General features: G+C 38.9%; 1 protein-coding gene across 2 annotated transcripts in view; it reads left to right on the top strand.

Moving 5' to 3' along the window:
- Positions 1–6,799: 6,799 nt before the first annotated feature.
- fam49a (family with sequence similarity 49 member A) overlaps positions 6,800–13,790 on the top strand; it is a 54,725-nt gene continuing 47,734 nt past the window's right edge. For both annotated transcript variants that reach the window (XM_063001235.1, XM_063001238.1), the window contains exon 1: positions 6,800–6,884. The gene's annotated coding sequence lies outside the window, so the exon portion shown is untranslated. The remainder of the gene's footprint in view (positions 6,885–13,790) is intronic.

Raw genomic sequence — 13,790 nt, 5'->3', positions numbered from 1 at the left:
ATTATATATATATATATATATATATATATATATATATATATATATATATATATATATATATATACAGTGGGGCCAAAAAGTATTTAGTCAGCCACTGATTGTGCAAGTTCTCCTACTTAGAAAGATGAGAGAGGTCTGTATTTTCATCATAGGTACACTTCAACTATGAGAGACAAAATGAGGAAAAAAAAATCCAGGAAATCACATTGTGGGATTTTTAAAGAATTTATTTGTAAATTATGGTGGAAAATAAGTATTTGGTCAATAACAAAAGTTCAACTCAATACTTTGTAACATAACCTTTGTTGGCAATGACAGAGGTCAAACGTTTCCTGTAAGTCTTCACCAGGTTTGCACACACTGTAGCTGGTATTTTGGCCCATTCCTCCATGCAGATCTCCTCTAGAGCAGTGATGTTTTGGGGCTGTCGCTGGGCAACATGGACTTTCAACTTCCTCCACAAATTTTCTATGGGGTTGAGGTCTGGAGACTGGCTAGGCCACTCCAGGACCTTGAAATGCTTTTTACGGAGCCACTCCTTCGTTGCCCGAGCGGTGTGTTTGGGATCATTGTCATGCTGGAAGACCCAGCCACGTTCCATCTTCAATGCTCTCACTGATGGAAGGAGGTTTTGGCTTAAAATCTCACGATACATGGCCCCGTTCATTCTTCCCTTAACACGGATCAGTCGTCCTGTCCCCTTTGCAGAAAAACAGCCCCAAAGCATGATGTTTCCACCCCCATGCTTCACAGTAGGTATGGTGTTCTTGGGATGCAACTCAGCATTCTTCTTCCTCCAAACATGACGAGTTGAGTTTTTACCAAAAAGTTCCATTTTGGTTTCATCTGACCACATGATATTCTCCCAATCCTCTTCTGGATCATCCATATGCTCTCTGGCAAACTTCAGATGGGCCTGGGCCATGTACTGGCTTAAGCAGGGGGACATGCTTGGCACTGCAGGATTTGAGTCCCTCTTGGCGTAGTGTGTATACTGATGGTAGCCTTTGTTACTTTGGTCCCAGCTCTCTGCAGGTCATTCATCAGGTCCCTCCGTGTAGTTCTGGGATTTTTGCTCACCGTTCTCATGATCATTTTGACCCCACGGGATGAGATCGTGCGTGGGGCCCCAGATCGAGGGAGATTATCAATGGTCTTGTATGTCTTCCATTTTCTTACAATTGCTCCCACAGTTGATTTATTCACACCAACCTCATTTTGTCTCTCATAGTTGAAGTGTACCTATGATGAAAATTACAGACCTCTCTCATCTTTCTAAGTAGGAGAACTTGCACAATCAGTGGCTGACTAAATACTTTTGGGCCCCACTGTATACAGTGTATCACAAAAGTGAGTACACCCTTCACATTTCTACAGATATTTAAGTATATCTTTTCATGGGACAACACATGGGACATTTTGACACAATGAAAAGTAGTCTGTGTGCAGCTTATATAACAGTGTAAATTTATTCTTCCCTCAAAATAACTCAATATACAGCCATTAATGTCTAAACCACCGGCAACAAAAGTGAGTACACCCCTTAGTGAAAGTTCCTGAAGTGTCAATATTTTGTGTGGCCACCATTATTTCCCAGAACTGCCTTAACTCTCCTGGGCATGGAGTTTACCAGAGCTTCACAGGTTGCCACTGGAATGCTTTTCCACTCCTCCATGACGACATCACGGAGCTGGCGGATATTCGAGACTTTGCGCTCCTCCACCTTCCGCTTGAGGATGCCCCAAAGATGTTCTATTGGGTTTAGGTCTGGAGACATGCTTGGCCAGTCCATCACCTTTACCCTCAGCCTCTTCAATAAAGCAGTGGTCGTCTTAGAGGTGTGATTGGGGTCATTATCATGCTGGAACACTGCCCTGCGACCCAGTTTCTGGAGGGAGGGGATCATGCTCTGCTTCAGTATTTCACAGTACATATTGGAGTTCATGTGTCCCTCAATGAAATGTAACTCCCCAACACCTGCTGCACTCATGCAGCCCCAGACCATGGCATTCCCACCACCATGCTTGACTGTAGGCATGACACACTTATCTTTGTACTCCTCACCTGATTGCCGCCACACATGCTTGAGACCATCTGAACCAAACAAATTAAAATTGGTCTCATCAGACCATAGGACATGGTTCCAGTAATCCATGTCCTTTGTTGACATGTCTTCAGCAAACTGTTTGCGGGCTTTCTTGTGTAGAGACTTCAGAAGAGGCTTCCTTCTGGGGTGACAGCCATGCAGACCAATTTGATGTAGTGTGCGGCGTATGGTCTGAGCACTGACAGGCTGACCCCCCACCTTTTCAATCTCTGCAGCAATGCTGACAGCACTCCTGCGCCTATCTTTCAAAGACAGCAGTTGGATGTGACGCTGAGCACGTGCACTCAGCTTCTTTGGACGACCAACGCGAGGTCTGTTCTGAGTGGACCCTGCTCTTTTAAAACGCTGGATGATCTTGGCCACTGTGCTGCAGCTCAGTTTCAGGGTGTTGGCAATCTTCTTGTAGCCTTGGCCATCTTCATGTAGCGCAACAATTCGTCTTTTAAGATCCTCAGAGAGTTCTTTGCCATGAGGTGCCATGTTGGAACTTTCAGTGACCAGTATGAGAGAGTGTGAGAGCTGTACTACTAAATTGAACACACCTGCTCCCTATGCACACCTGAGACCTAGTAACACTAACGAGTCACATGACATTTTGGAGGGAAAATGACAAGCAGTGCTCAATTTGGACATTTAGGGGTGTAGTCTCTTAGGGGTGTACTCACTTTTGTTGCCGGTGGTTTAGACATTAATGGCTGTATATTGAGTTATTTTGAGGGAAGAATAAATTTACACTGTTATATAAGCTGCACACAGACTACTTTTCATTGTGTCAAAGTGTCATTTTGTCAGTGTTGTCCCATGAAAAGATATACTTAAATATCTGCAGAAATGTGAGGGGTGTACTCACTTTTGTGATACACTGTATATATATATATATATATATATATATATATATATATATATATATATATATACGCACATGTTGCAGATGTAAAAGGGTTATAGTAAGAATTCTGGATTCTTCTGGATACTGGTACCTTTATCTACTACAAAAATGCCCTAATTAAGTGTGGTTGGGTGCCACAGCACTGTAACGTGCTAGAACACTACTGCGGAGTGTTCGAACGCCACACAAACACATTTCGTCGTGTTTGAGGGAGGGATGGTCGGACAGGGTCTCTTCCTGCTGCCTACGATATGTGATTAGTCCGGGCACCTACCAAGTGGGGGGTGGGGGCTGTCTACATGGAGTGCGCCGAAACAGTCTAGCGCTTAGGAGGTGCACTTGCCAATGACCTCTCAGTTTCGGGCTTAAACCTGGATATAAATATGAGGGTTGCAACAGGAAGGGGAATAGGGTGTAAACCTGTGCCAAATCAGGTATGCAGACCTGAATGATTTACTGTGGTGACCCCTAATTAAAGAAAGAAAACAAATCTGTAATAATATTGCTTTGGTAAATAATAAGAAATTAGAAATAATGACATTAACATATATGATGAGAGATTGTATATAATAAAGTGATTATATAGTAATGTGTGGTGATCAGTTATATGTCATTGTCTATACATTGCAGCAGTACCTCTGTTTGAAGGACATTCTTGAAGGACACGAACCTCAGATGAAGACAGAGATTTGTTGCCATCTGGTGGACAGCATCAAATGTTCAACGTGCTGCGTTACTGTTAACTACGAATGAGTGTTTATAATTTATTGTTTTATACAAATGTTATTGTTAATAACGGTTAACATAGTGACTGACAAATATAACCCTTAAAATCCTGACAATGATTGCATCAACATAGTAAATTGTTAGTTAATCCAAAAACAAAAAGGTAAAAAAAAAAAAAAAAAATTATGTTTATTAATAAAGATGTGTGTGACTTATTGTATTTTATTAAATATTTTTTGTATTTTATTAACTGTTTGAATGTTTATGTGAATTTATAATTACCTTCTATGGCAACAAGATAAAAACCTGACAAAATTACTATCACTATTTCCCCACTGCTTGATAGTACAGGAGTGTGTTTGCCACATGTAATAAAGGAACATGACCTGTTATGTGAACCTAATTTTAAATGTTTTTCAGTTTCATATAATGTATCAACTTATTTAATACAGCATTTTCAAAGGCTATGTGACCATGTGCTTTATTTTTTGGGGCATCCCTATGGAACAACCTGTATGTTTTAACATTATTTTGTTAAAGTAAGTGACAAAATACATTCAGAAATGCTTGCAAAAATATATAGCCCTAAATAACTAAAATATGATTGCTCCCTAGAAAAAAAATTATGAAAACATCTTCATCTTTAAGCCATTTAAATACCAGGTTTTATAAAAAATAATTTTTAAAATAATAATTTTTAAAAAATATTGATGAATATGCTGTTTGGAAATGTCCATGTCATTTTGTTATCCCATAATACGTTATATGGCCAAAAGTTTGCGGACACTTGACCATGAGCCAAGCTAGTCAAACAATTTTTTTCTGAAGCAAATAAAATATGAATTTGATCCAAAGTAAAACAAATGTATGCATTTAAAAACCACAGTCTTTCTGGAAAAATGTTCACATTGTCAACAGATTAAATGAAGCCTATAGCCTATACAGTGAACTATAATAAAGGCTCTTTAATGTAGGCTGCTTTGTTGCCTCTGGAACAGGAGCTCTTGAACCTGTTACATGAACAATGAAATCAGAGGATTATTAATACAATTGAAAATCTTTGGAGAGCAAAAATCTGCTGTTAGAAAGAGGAACCCTGCAAACATTCAGGAGTTTAAGAGCATTGCAGTGAATGAAACTACCAGCATAAAGGTGCAAGAAGGTAACAGATGGCTACCAAAACGTTTGAAGGCTGTCATTGTTGCCAGATGTTGTGCAACCAAGTATTCGGGAAAAGTGCCTTTAATCCTGACAGTGTCATATACTATGTTTTTTCTTTACTTATTTTCTTGGCTGCATGTATTTTGAGAGGTAATTTTTGTTAAATGTATTTGGACATGCTATTAAAATATTATTATTCAAAGTTGGTACATATCCAGTTATTTTTGAGGGCAGTTGTAGCCTAGCGGTTAAGGTACTGGACTAGTAATTAAAAACGCTGGTTTAAGCCCCACCGCTGCCACTGTTGGGCTCTGAAGCAAGACCCTTAACCCTCAATCGTTTAGACAATATATTGTTTTAGTACTGTAAGTGTTTTTGGATAAAAGTGTACATTTCTGAAGATATTGTCTTTTTATACTAAACAGTCAATGGTGCCAATAATGTTGATCTGTATCTTACTTTTGTTTGTTTATTAGGATTTTAATGTCATGTTTTACACTTTTGGTTACATTCATGACAGGAACAGTAGTTACTCATTACACAAGTTTCATCAGTTCACAAGGTTATATCCAACACAGTCCTGGACAATTTAGTGTCTCCAATTCACCTCACGTGCATGTCTTTGGACTGTGGGAGGAAACGAGCACCCGGAGGAAACCCACGCGGACACGGGGAGAACATGCAAACTCCACACAGAAAGGACCTGGACCGCCCCACCTGGGGATCAAACCCAGGACCTTCTTGCTGATCTGTATCTTATAATTTTGATCAACTGTATCTTTAAAAAATCAGGCAAATTTATATTTGCAAAAATAATACTCTAATTTTGTTAACTTTTGCATTATATAATATTGAAATGATTTAAATATAATTTATTCTGGTAGTAATTACATAAAAACAAAATTAATATCAAAAATAGAAATTATATCATTAGTGGATTAAAAAAGACAGATGTCTTGCAATTGATTGGTGTCCTGTCCAGAGTTTTACTGCATTGGGCCCAGTTATTCAGGGAAACTGGATCCACTGTGACCCTGACCAGGATAAAGTGGTGGTAAAACATGATAATAAAATTAAATGTGTCTGAATATTTATTTAAAAACTGTTAAAATGTACAAGATTCATTAGCATTGTACTTAGATAATTGTACAAATAATGATAAAATTATTTGACTCTATCATTCTTAAAACTGTTTAGGTTTGACTTAACAAAAATGTTTAAGCCCATTTGTATTTAAGATAGATAAATTACTTGTACATTTTTATTTTCTTTATAATTGTACAATTAATTGTACAAATAATTATAAATTGATTGGAATTTATCATGGCATATCTAGGACAGTTTAACTTTCTTCATAAAATATACACAATATGCACGACCTTTTCTTTTCTTAAACATAAACTCACTAAAAAATACTGTAAGTTTACAATTTAATGTTATTTACTTTGTATAGTGACTAGAAATCAGTCACTTTTATGAAGAGTGCTGTGAGCTCTTATATTTTGAAAAGCGAACCGTACTGCAGCCATTTTCTCCCACAGTCTCGCTGTAGATTTGTTTACTTCGCTGCCTCCATCCCAATTCAACACAAAGCTCCCTAGTCCGTGGTGTCGCCACATGGGAAAAACCAAGTTCAGAGAGGCGTAGTCGGCTTTTAAAGCTACGTTCGTTATAATCAAGTAATACATTCAAATATGTAATTTCGCTCCTGTTTAATGAAATCTGTATGTTTTTTGTACATTTCTACAGATTAAATTAGCAAAATCGGTATAATTTTGCACAGAATATTTTACACCCCTCTGTTATGGGCTCGTCCTTGTTGAGAGCCGATAGCAGCAATAAGGGAAGGGTTGAGAATGTAGAATTGAGACAGAGCCAGTGCGTGTGCATGTGCGCGTGCGAGTGTGAGAGTGAGAATAACTCGTACAGTAGGAAGGCTGAGGAGAAAAGCGGTGCTAGTGGAACAAATCACTGTCACAACCACGTTTTGGAAAACTACTGGTAAGTTTGAAATACATCTTCCTCTTTTCAACGTTTTTAGTTCGGGATGAACTTTTGACTCCAGTTGGTGACGTTTGGACTTCGGTACTGTTTTATTAAGGAGCTTATTTTGAGTTCTAAGCGGTACGTTAGCTGCCGTAGTTAAACGTGTACACACGCAGGGTACGTCACAAATCACATACTTTTGCCTTAATAGTGTGTTGGAATGTTAACAACTCCAGTGGGTTGTTGTACACATTTGACTTACTATTTAGTACAGGAGTGTGCGGTTTGGAACGCAGCCATAGTAGTTACAGTTTATTAGTTAGGAAGCCGCAGGAAGTAGGGCTATCGCCTTCTGCTTGGGGTTGGGCGATATGACGATAATATACCGTCCGACGATATAAATGGGTCCACCGCTAAAGATTTAGCTTTATCTTTTATACAGTATTATAGATAAACATTGCTCTAAACTGTTTCAGTTTCACTTATCTGAAATGTTTTAGCCCATTTGTATTCAAGATAGAGGAATTACTTCAAATAAATTAGTTTGTAATAAATAAAACTCTTAAATATTAAGTAAAAAGTATTAAGGCAAATAAAAGTACCATTGTTAGCTTAATGTGTACAGCTAATTCAGGCATGCTTTCATATTGGCAATTCATTGCCTTAAGAACAGTATTCAGGCCCTTTTTACATTTCGTTGTAAAAAAATAGCACCTTTTTCTTGCCCTATTAAGTTAATCTATAAAACAGCATGCATTTGCTAACAACGTAAAATACATCACACCTTGGGCACTTACTCAATTTATTAAGTCAACACCTGTGTTGTGGTTCAGATGTTTCCAATGACATCTCTAAGGGTCTATCAGTATGGCACAGACTGTCCAGTGAAGTCTCAGGTATCTAATCATAGCAGAGCACAGCTCTGAAGCAATTTAAAATAACATTTCTCAGAGCAGACGATGAAGGGGTAAAAAAGAAATTACTGTCCTACTAAAAAAAAAACTTGTTGAAACACCCCCCCCCCCCCCCCCCCCCTTTGCTAATAGAGCATAATCAGAAAGATAATGAGTTACTAACCTCATAATAGCACACAGAGATAACTCATTAAAGCAATGGATGTTTAAAGAGCTGTACTATCTATATTTCAACCACATGTAAACACTTCAGCAGATTAGACGTGTTTTCATGATTGCACTGAGCAAATAAACTACCTGAGCACAAAAAAATGGAACACACTCTGCAGTGAGCAAACAGTAGATCTGTCAAGTAATATTTGCTTTTTATTAATTATTTTAAGACCTGTTGGCCCACAATGTCCTAAAGTTTAATTTGATTAAGTTTTGTTTTACATTTTTTCTTATTTTCTTGAACAAGCGTGATAGTGAGTGTAATAAAAACACAATCATAAAAAAGTTCATGTTCATAGAACACTTGGATCAGTTTGTTCTTTTTGGACTGGCCTTACTGCATTTTAATAATCTTCAAGGATATTGAACAGCTTTGTTTTTTTTTTTTTTTATTATTTTTAAAATGCATTTTCTCCCCATTTCCCTCCCAATTTAGCACACTCAATTTTGTCTTCCGCTGCTGAGAGATACCAGATTGCATCCGAGGAGAGCACGTCGCTGTACACGCCTCTTCCGACACGTGTAGAGCCCTCCTCTTCTCGCCCCTGCTTTCTGCACAGGCGTCTCTTCCGCCGATTTCCTTACACAGCGTATGAGGACCCACCCACCCTTTAATATAAATTCTGTCACTACTGTCTTACAGTCTTATGCAAAAGATTGGGCACCTGTAATCAATTTGTGTGGTTGATTTTCTAAGTAAAATGATATTATTCATCAAAATTATCAAACTTTTTTTGCAGCTTTTAGTGCATATTAGGAAAGTAATCTAAAATCCCCCTCCCACTGGAACAATGAGCATTGCCTCCACACTGGTCGTAGAGGGGTAAGACTATCACACGGTCTGGCCAACGTGCACATAGATGCCTTTTCACCCGCTCCCATGGAAAATTTTTGGTTTTTCAGCACAAACCGTGACATCTGTGAGTGTGTGAAGTTGTAGAGGAAAGACAATATATCACCAATAGTTCATTAATGCTTTTTGGATTAAAAAAACCTAACTTCTGTAATAATAGCAAAAATGCTTGCAGGTTAACCGTCAGCGTGTTACTGCTGTTTACTTCTGTGCCACAGCCTCTGTTGATGATGCATTCTTGGTGCCAATAAACACTGGTTAGATTAAAAGTAATCATGCATTAATGTCTGCAGAAATGTGTTCCCTGTAGACCATGTTTACTTTATTACACCCCTGTGACCAGGCATGTCAACTTTTAAAGGAGACTTTACATACGTTTCATTGTATGAAACTGTTTAGTTGTATATAGTGTAGCTTAAGAACTAGATCTGCATTACTCAGCTTTAATCTTCTTGTAATGTTAGGGTTATTTACTTGATCACAAAAAAGTTTTATTGGAGTCACCACAAGAACTGTGGGCTATATGTGACTGTACAAGACTGTAAAAGGCATGTGGGATCAGTTTTTCAAAACACAGCCTGGTGTATGATTAGGGGTTCCCCCTTTGAAGGCAAAAGTAAACAGGCTACATGAAATCAACAGCAGGAACTGAAAGTATTAGGAGTGGATTACCAGTGTGCATATTATACTTCATAAGAAGACACATGGGAATTTTTTTCTGAAGCAAGGCAAGCCAGACCGTTTGATGCCAATGCACATTTTACAGATCAACCTTTTTTAATTATTTATTTATTTATATTTTTGCATTTCCCCCCAATTTTCCTCCCAATCTAGTCGTATCCAATCACTGTGTTGCATTACGCTTTCTTTTTACTGTTGTCGATCTCCACCCTGGTTAAGAAGAGCCGTGACTGACACACGCCCCCTCCGACACGTGTGCAGTAGCCGACTGCATCTTTTCACCCACGCAAGGTGAGTTCGTATGTGGATCAGCTTTGTGTACGGTGAGCCACGCACTGATCCCATTATCCCCCGTAGATGTGCAGGCACCATCAATTAGCCAACAGAGGTCGTAATTGCATCAGTTATGAGGTCCCCTCTGGCACCCCCTTGAACAACAGCAAATCGCTGTTTGTGTAGGTGCCCAGCCTGCCTGATGGCATAGCTGAGTTTTCGAACCGAAGTTCGAAATGTCAGCTCTGGTGTGCTAGCGTGCTTTACCGCTGCACCACCCAAGTGCCCAACCTTTTTTAATAACTGCACGATGAACGAAAGTGTATAAGATTAACATATTAAAAATGCAATAACCCAGGGGTGTCAAACTCACGGCCCGCGGGCCAGATCCGGCCCGCCACGTCATTTTATGTGGCCCGCGAGAGCTTAAACGACTGTATGATTGTTGTGATGGTTCGAGTCGTTACAGAGACGCACTTATAATTTAATGGGACACCTGCGCCTTTAAGTGCAACTGTTGACATCGTGGTCATGGCAACTAACTTTGACCTTCGCTGAGAAGCCATGTGACTTACGGCAAAAGAGCGCGGGTAGTAATGTAAACAATAATAATAAATATAAATAATTATCTTGCAGTATAATACCAAAGCATCGTCTGTAAGTGGTGGCGTTTATATTCTCAGTTGTTTGTAAATGTTTAGTGAGTATATCACAGCGTTTTAGTTACAAATTTACCGTAATTAAATACTATTGTTACTGTTACTATAGCAATTAGTATCTTTACACAAAATGCTAACTCGTTAGCGCTATTTTACGTTTGGTTAAATCTCATATTGTACCAGATGTAACACTTGACTACAGCTGTGTGCTTGTACTGTATTAAGTTCTTTATTGTTTTTATTGTTTGTATTTTTACTTCATTCTGGTGCACACAGTGTATCACACAGCTGGGAAGCAAATAAAACCGACTGTATTCTGAAGAGAGCTGTCTGTCTGTCTGTCTGTCTGTCTAGCTGAGCAAGGGTGTTAAACTATTAGTGAGGGCAGAACAATTGTCTTAAAATACACTGTAAAAGCCTACATTAACTGCATCTCTCAAAATGCATGCTGATTTTGTGACCTGCAAAGTGACACATCCCGCCAGTAGATGATGTTAAGAAATATTTACACATGATCCCAAAATGTACAAGAAGATAAGTAAGAAAATGAAGCAGAAGGAGGAAATTTAATGAAAATGAAAACAAGTTTGTGCTTCAGGAAGAGAAACCGGTGCGTCTCTTGTGTTATGAGGCTGTCTGTGGTAAAGGAGGACAATATAAATGCAGAATTTTGCCTCCAAGAAAAACAACAGACAGCAATCACAGCAGAATACGTTACAATCGGCCCTTTGAGGGCCACAATAATGCTGATGTGGCCCTCGGTGAAAATGAGTTTGACACCCCTGCAATAACCCAATAGAATGACTAAATTCGGTCCTTTAATGCTTAATAAATGTTATTAGTAGTCTTTTGTCATGTTTTCTTTCATCTTCGCTTATTTGCATGTTGTATTTCAAACTAATGTTTCTTGGTAGTGTTCTATAACCACATACCTTTTGTAGCCTATTGTGTTAAGGCAGGCTAGGGAATTGTGACCACTGCATAGCAACCACTCATTTGTTGTGGAACTACTTTTTGGAGGAAGGTATTGCCAGTATTAACTCATTCAGTGGAAAAATCAGGGCTTCTTTGATTTAAAGCGATAGAAAACTCAAGGTTTGAGTTGTCACAAATAACAACACAGCTGTGGTGATTAATTCACTGTAACATTTCTATGTTGATTTGAATTTTGGTGTTTAATTCTGTTGTTGAAACTGGCTCTGGGAAGTTGGGTTCCTTAACTGGCTACACTTTGTAGTTGGTAAAATTAGCACTTGTCAGAACAAAAAAGAAACATTGGGAACTAACCACAAAGACCGGTTGTTAAATATCGCATGGATTCGTGTTTCAAATTGTTTTCCAGATTTATTATTGCTGTCCCAGATCCATTGTGAAAACCCACTTATTGCCAGACGTACAGCGACAGCTGTGGCTTTTAGCATCATTGTGTTGGTTTAAGCCACAGAGTCTGTTTAAACGACACTGGTCTGATTACACAGTGGCCCGACCAGACTGTGGTTTCATCGTGTTTATTGATAACGTATTGTTGACAGAAGCGCACCACCAATTAGGCAGCCATTGTCCTCGATGTGTAGCTAAATTCTTTGCAGGTGCATGGAGTCCAAAAGTCCCTCTGAAGTGAAATGGGCTGCAAAATTCTGCATTTGATTTATTTTTACATGTATACGCTTGGCAAATGGTTTGGTTTGATTTAATACATTTCTCACTAGGGATGTAACGATACATACCTGCGATGCGATTCATGATACTGGGTTCACGATACGATTTTTTTCCTGATGTTTTTTATTTTTTATTTTTTATTTTATTTATTTTTCCCCCAATTTTCTCCCCTAATCTAGTCGTGTCCAATTACCCTGATTGCATCCTCTATACTGATTCGACCCTTCACCGCTGACTGAGGACGCCTCTCAACTGACATACGCCCCCTCCGGCATGTACAGTCAGTACAGACTGCATTTTTCACCGTGTATGGAGGGCCACACCCCCATCAGCATTATTTCTCAGCCCTGTGCAGGCGCCATCAGTCAGCCAGCAGGCGGCGCGGTTACACCAGTTATGAGGACCTATGATCCGACTTTCTTACCCTCTAACCCTGAAGAACATCCAATCGTTGTTCATGCTGCCGCCCAGCCCAGTCGGAAAGGCAGGGCTGAGATTCAGTACGATGTATTTGAAACCACAACTCAAGGCTGTGCCACCTGAGTGGCTTTCCCGATGTTTTTTTTTTTTAAACAAAATGAAATTAAAGACAAATAATAATAAGACATTTATTATTTCTCTTTTATTTATCTAAATAATGAATGCCCTTTTATTTCTGAGGTAGGTACAAACTATGCAAAACAATGCTGCACATTAACCCTTTTTGTGTAAAAACAAAACAAAAAACGAAATAAAAATTTTTAAACAAATCCCACATTAAATAAATAAATGAATAATACAAATAAAGAAAGTATCCTCACATAAATAAATTTGGCTGGAAAATTCAGAACCTGGCAACCCTGTAGTGACGTCAACCAGGCGCCAGTGCCCTCTGCTGTTTAAAGTGAATATCAATTCATTATACATGTAAACCGGTTTGAATTGTTACACGTGAGTAGATTTTTAACTGTCTTGTGGTGCATCGTTACATCCCTATTTCTCACATATCACTGTTAAAACAAAAGCTGAAATAATGAATGTAAGATGGGGGGTAAATTGTACTTGTCTAAAAAACCCTCTGTTGGGCCATGCAGCTGGCAGTTATGCATGTTTAAGGTGGTTTGTTAGTTCTCAGAGGTGCAATGCATCTGTAACAGCAATAACAGGATGTTTATGGTTAGTTTTGGTTTTCCAAGGCTGCGTGAAGTATACAAGATGTTCTTCTCAATGCTGTGTTTCCCATACACGGTTTAAGTTCAGGCAAAAAACAAAGAATTCATTCTATTTCTTTTTAATTATTTTAACCTGATCGTGTTTAGTTAAGATTTTATACCAGTTATTATGAGTAGTGTGATACATTATTATATCTCTTGCTTCCATTGTGGCCAGCCGCCACCCCCACCCCCTCCGTCGATTGCCTATTTTTTACCTTATGCACTGCCATCCGTGAATACCCCCCCCCCCCCCCCCCCCCATTACCCCGTGCAGAAGTTTTGACCAGTCCTCAAAGGTCGCACTTGTCACGTCGATGAGAAACCCTGTTTCAACTATTGTCACTCCCCCTATAGTCTCACAGGCCCCTGACCAGCTGATAGCAGAGCTGAGATTGGAACTCTTGACCCTAAGATCTCTGCACTGATGGGCTAGCATTGTTTTCTCAATTTAGAGCTACTGTATAGTGCATGAGTCA

Source organism: Trichomycterus rosablanca, chromosome 9 (assembly GCF_030014385.1).
Source record: "Trichomycterus rosablanca isolate fTriRos1 chromosome 9, fTriRos1.hap1, whole genome shotgun sequence".
Classification (NCBI taxonomy): Eukaryota; Metazoa; Chordata; class Actinopteri; order Siluriformes; family Trichomycteridae; genus Trichomycterus; species Trichomycterus rosablanca.
The sequence above is the reverse complement of the archived record's forward strand: the minus strand, read 5'-3'. Positions and strand labels throughout refer to the sequence as shown.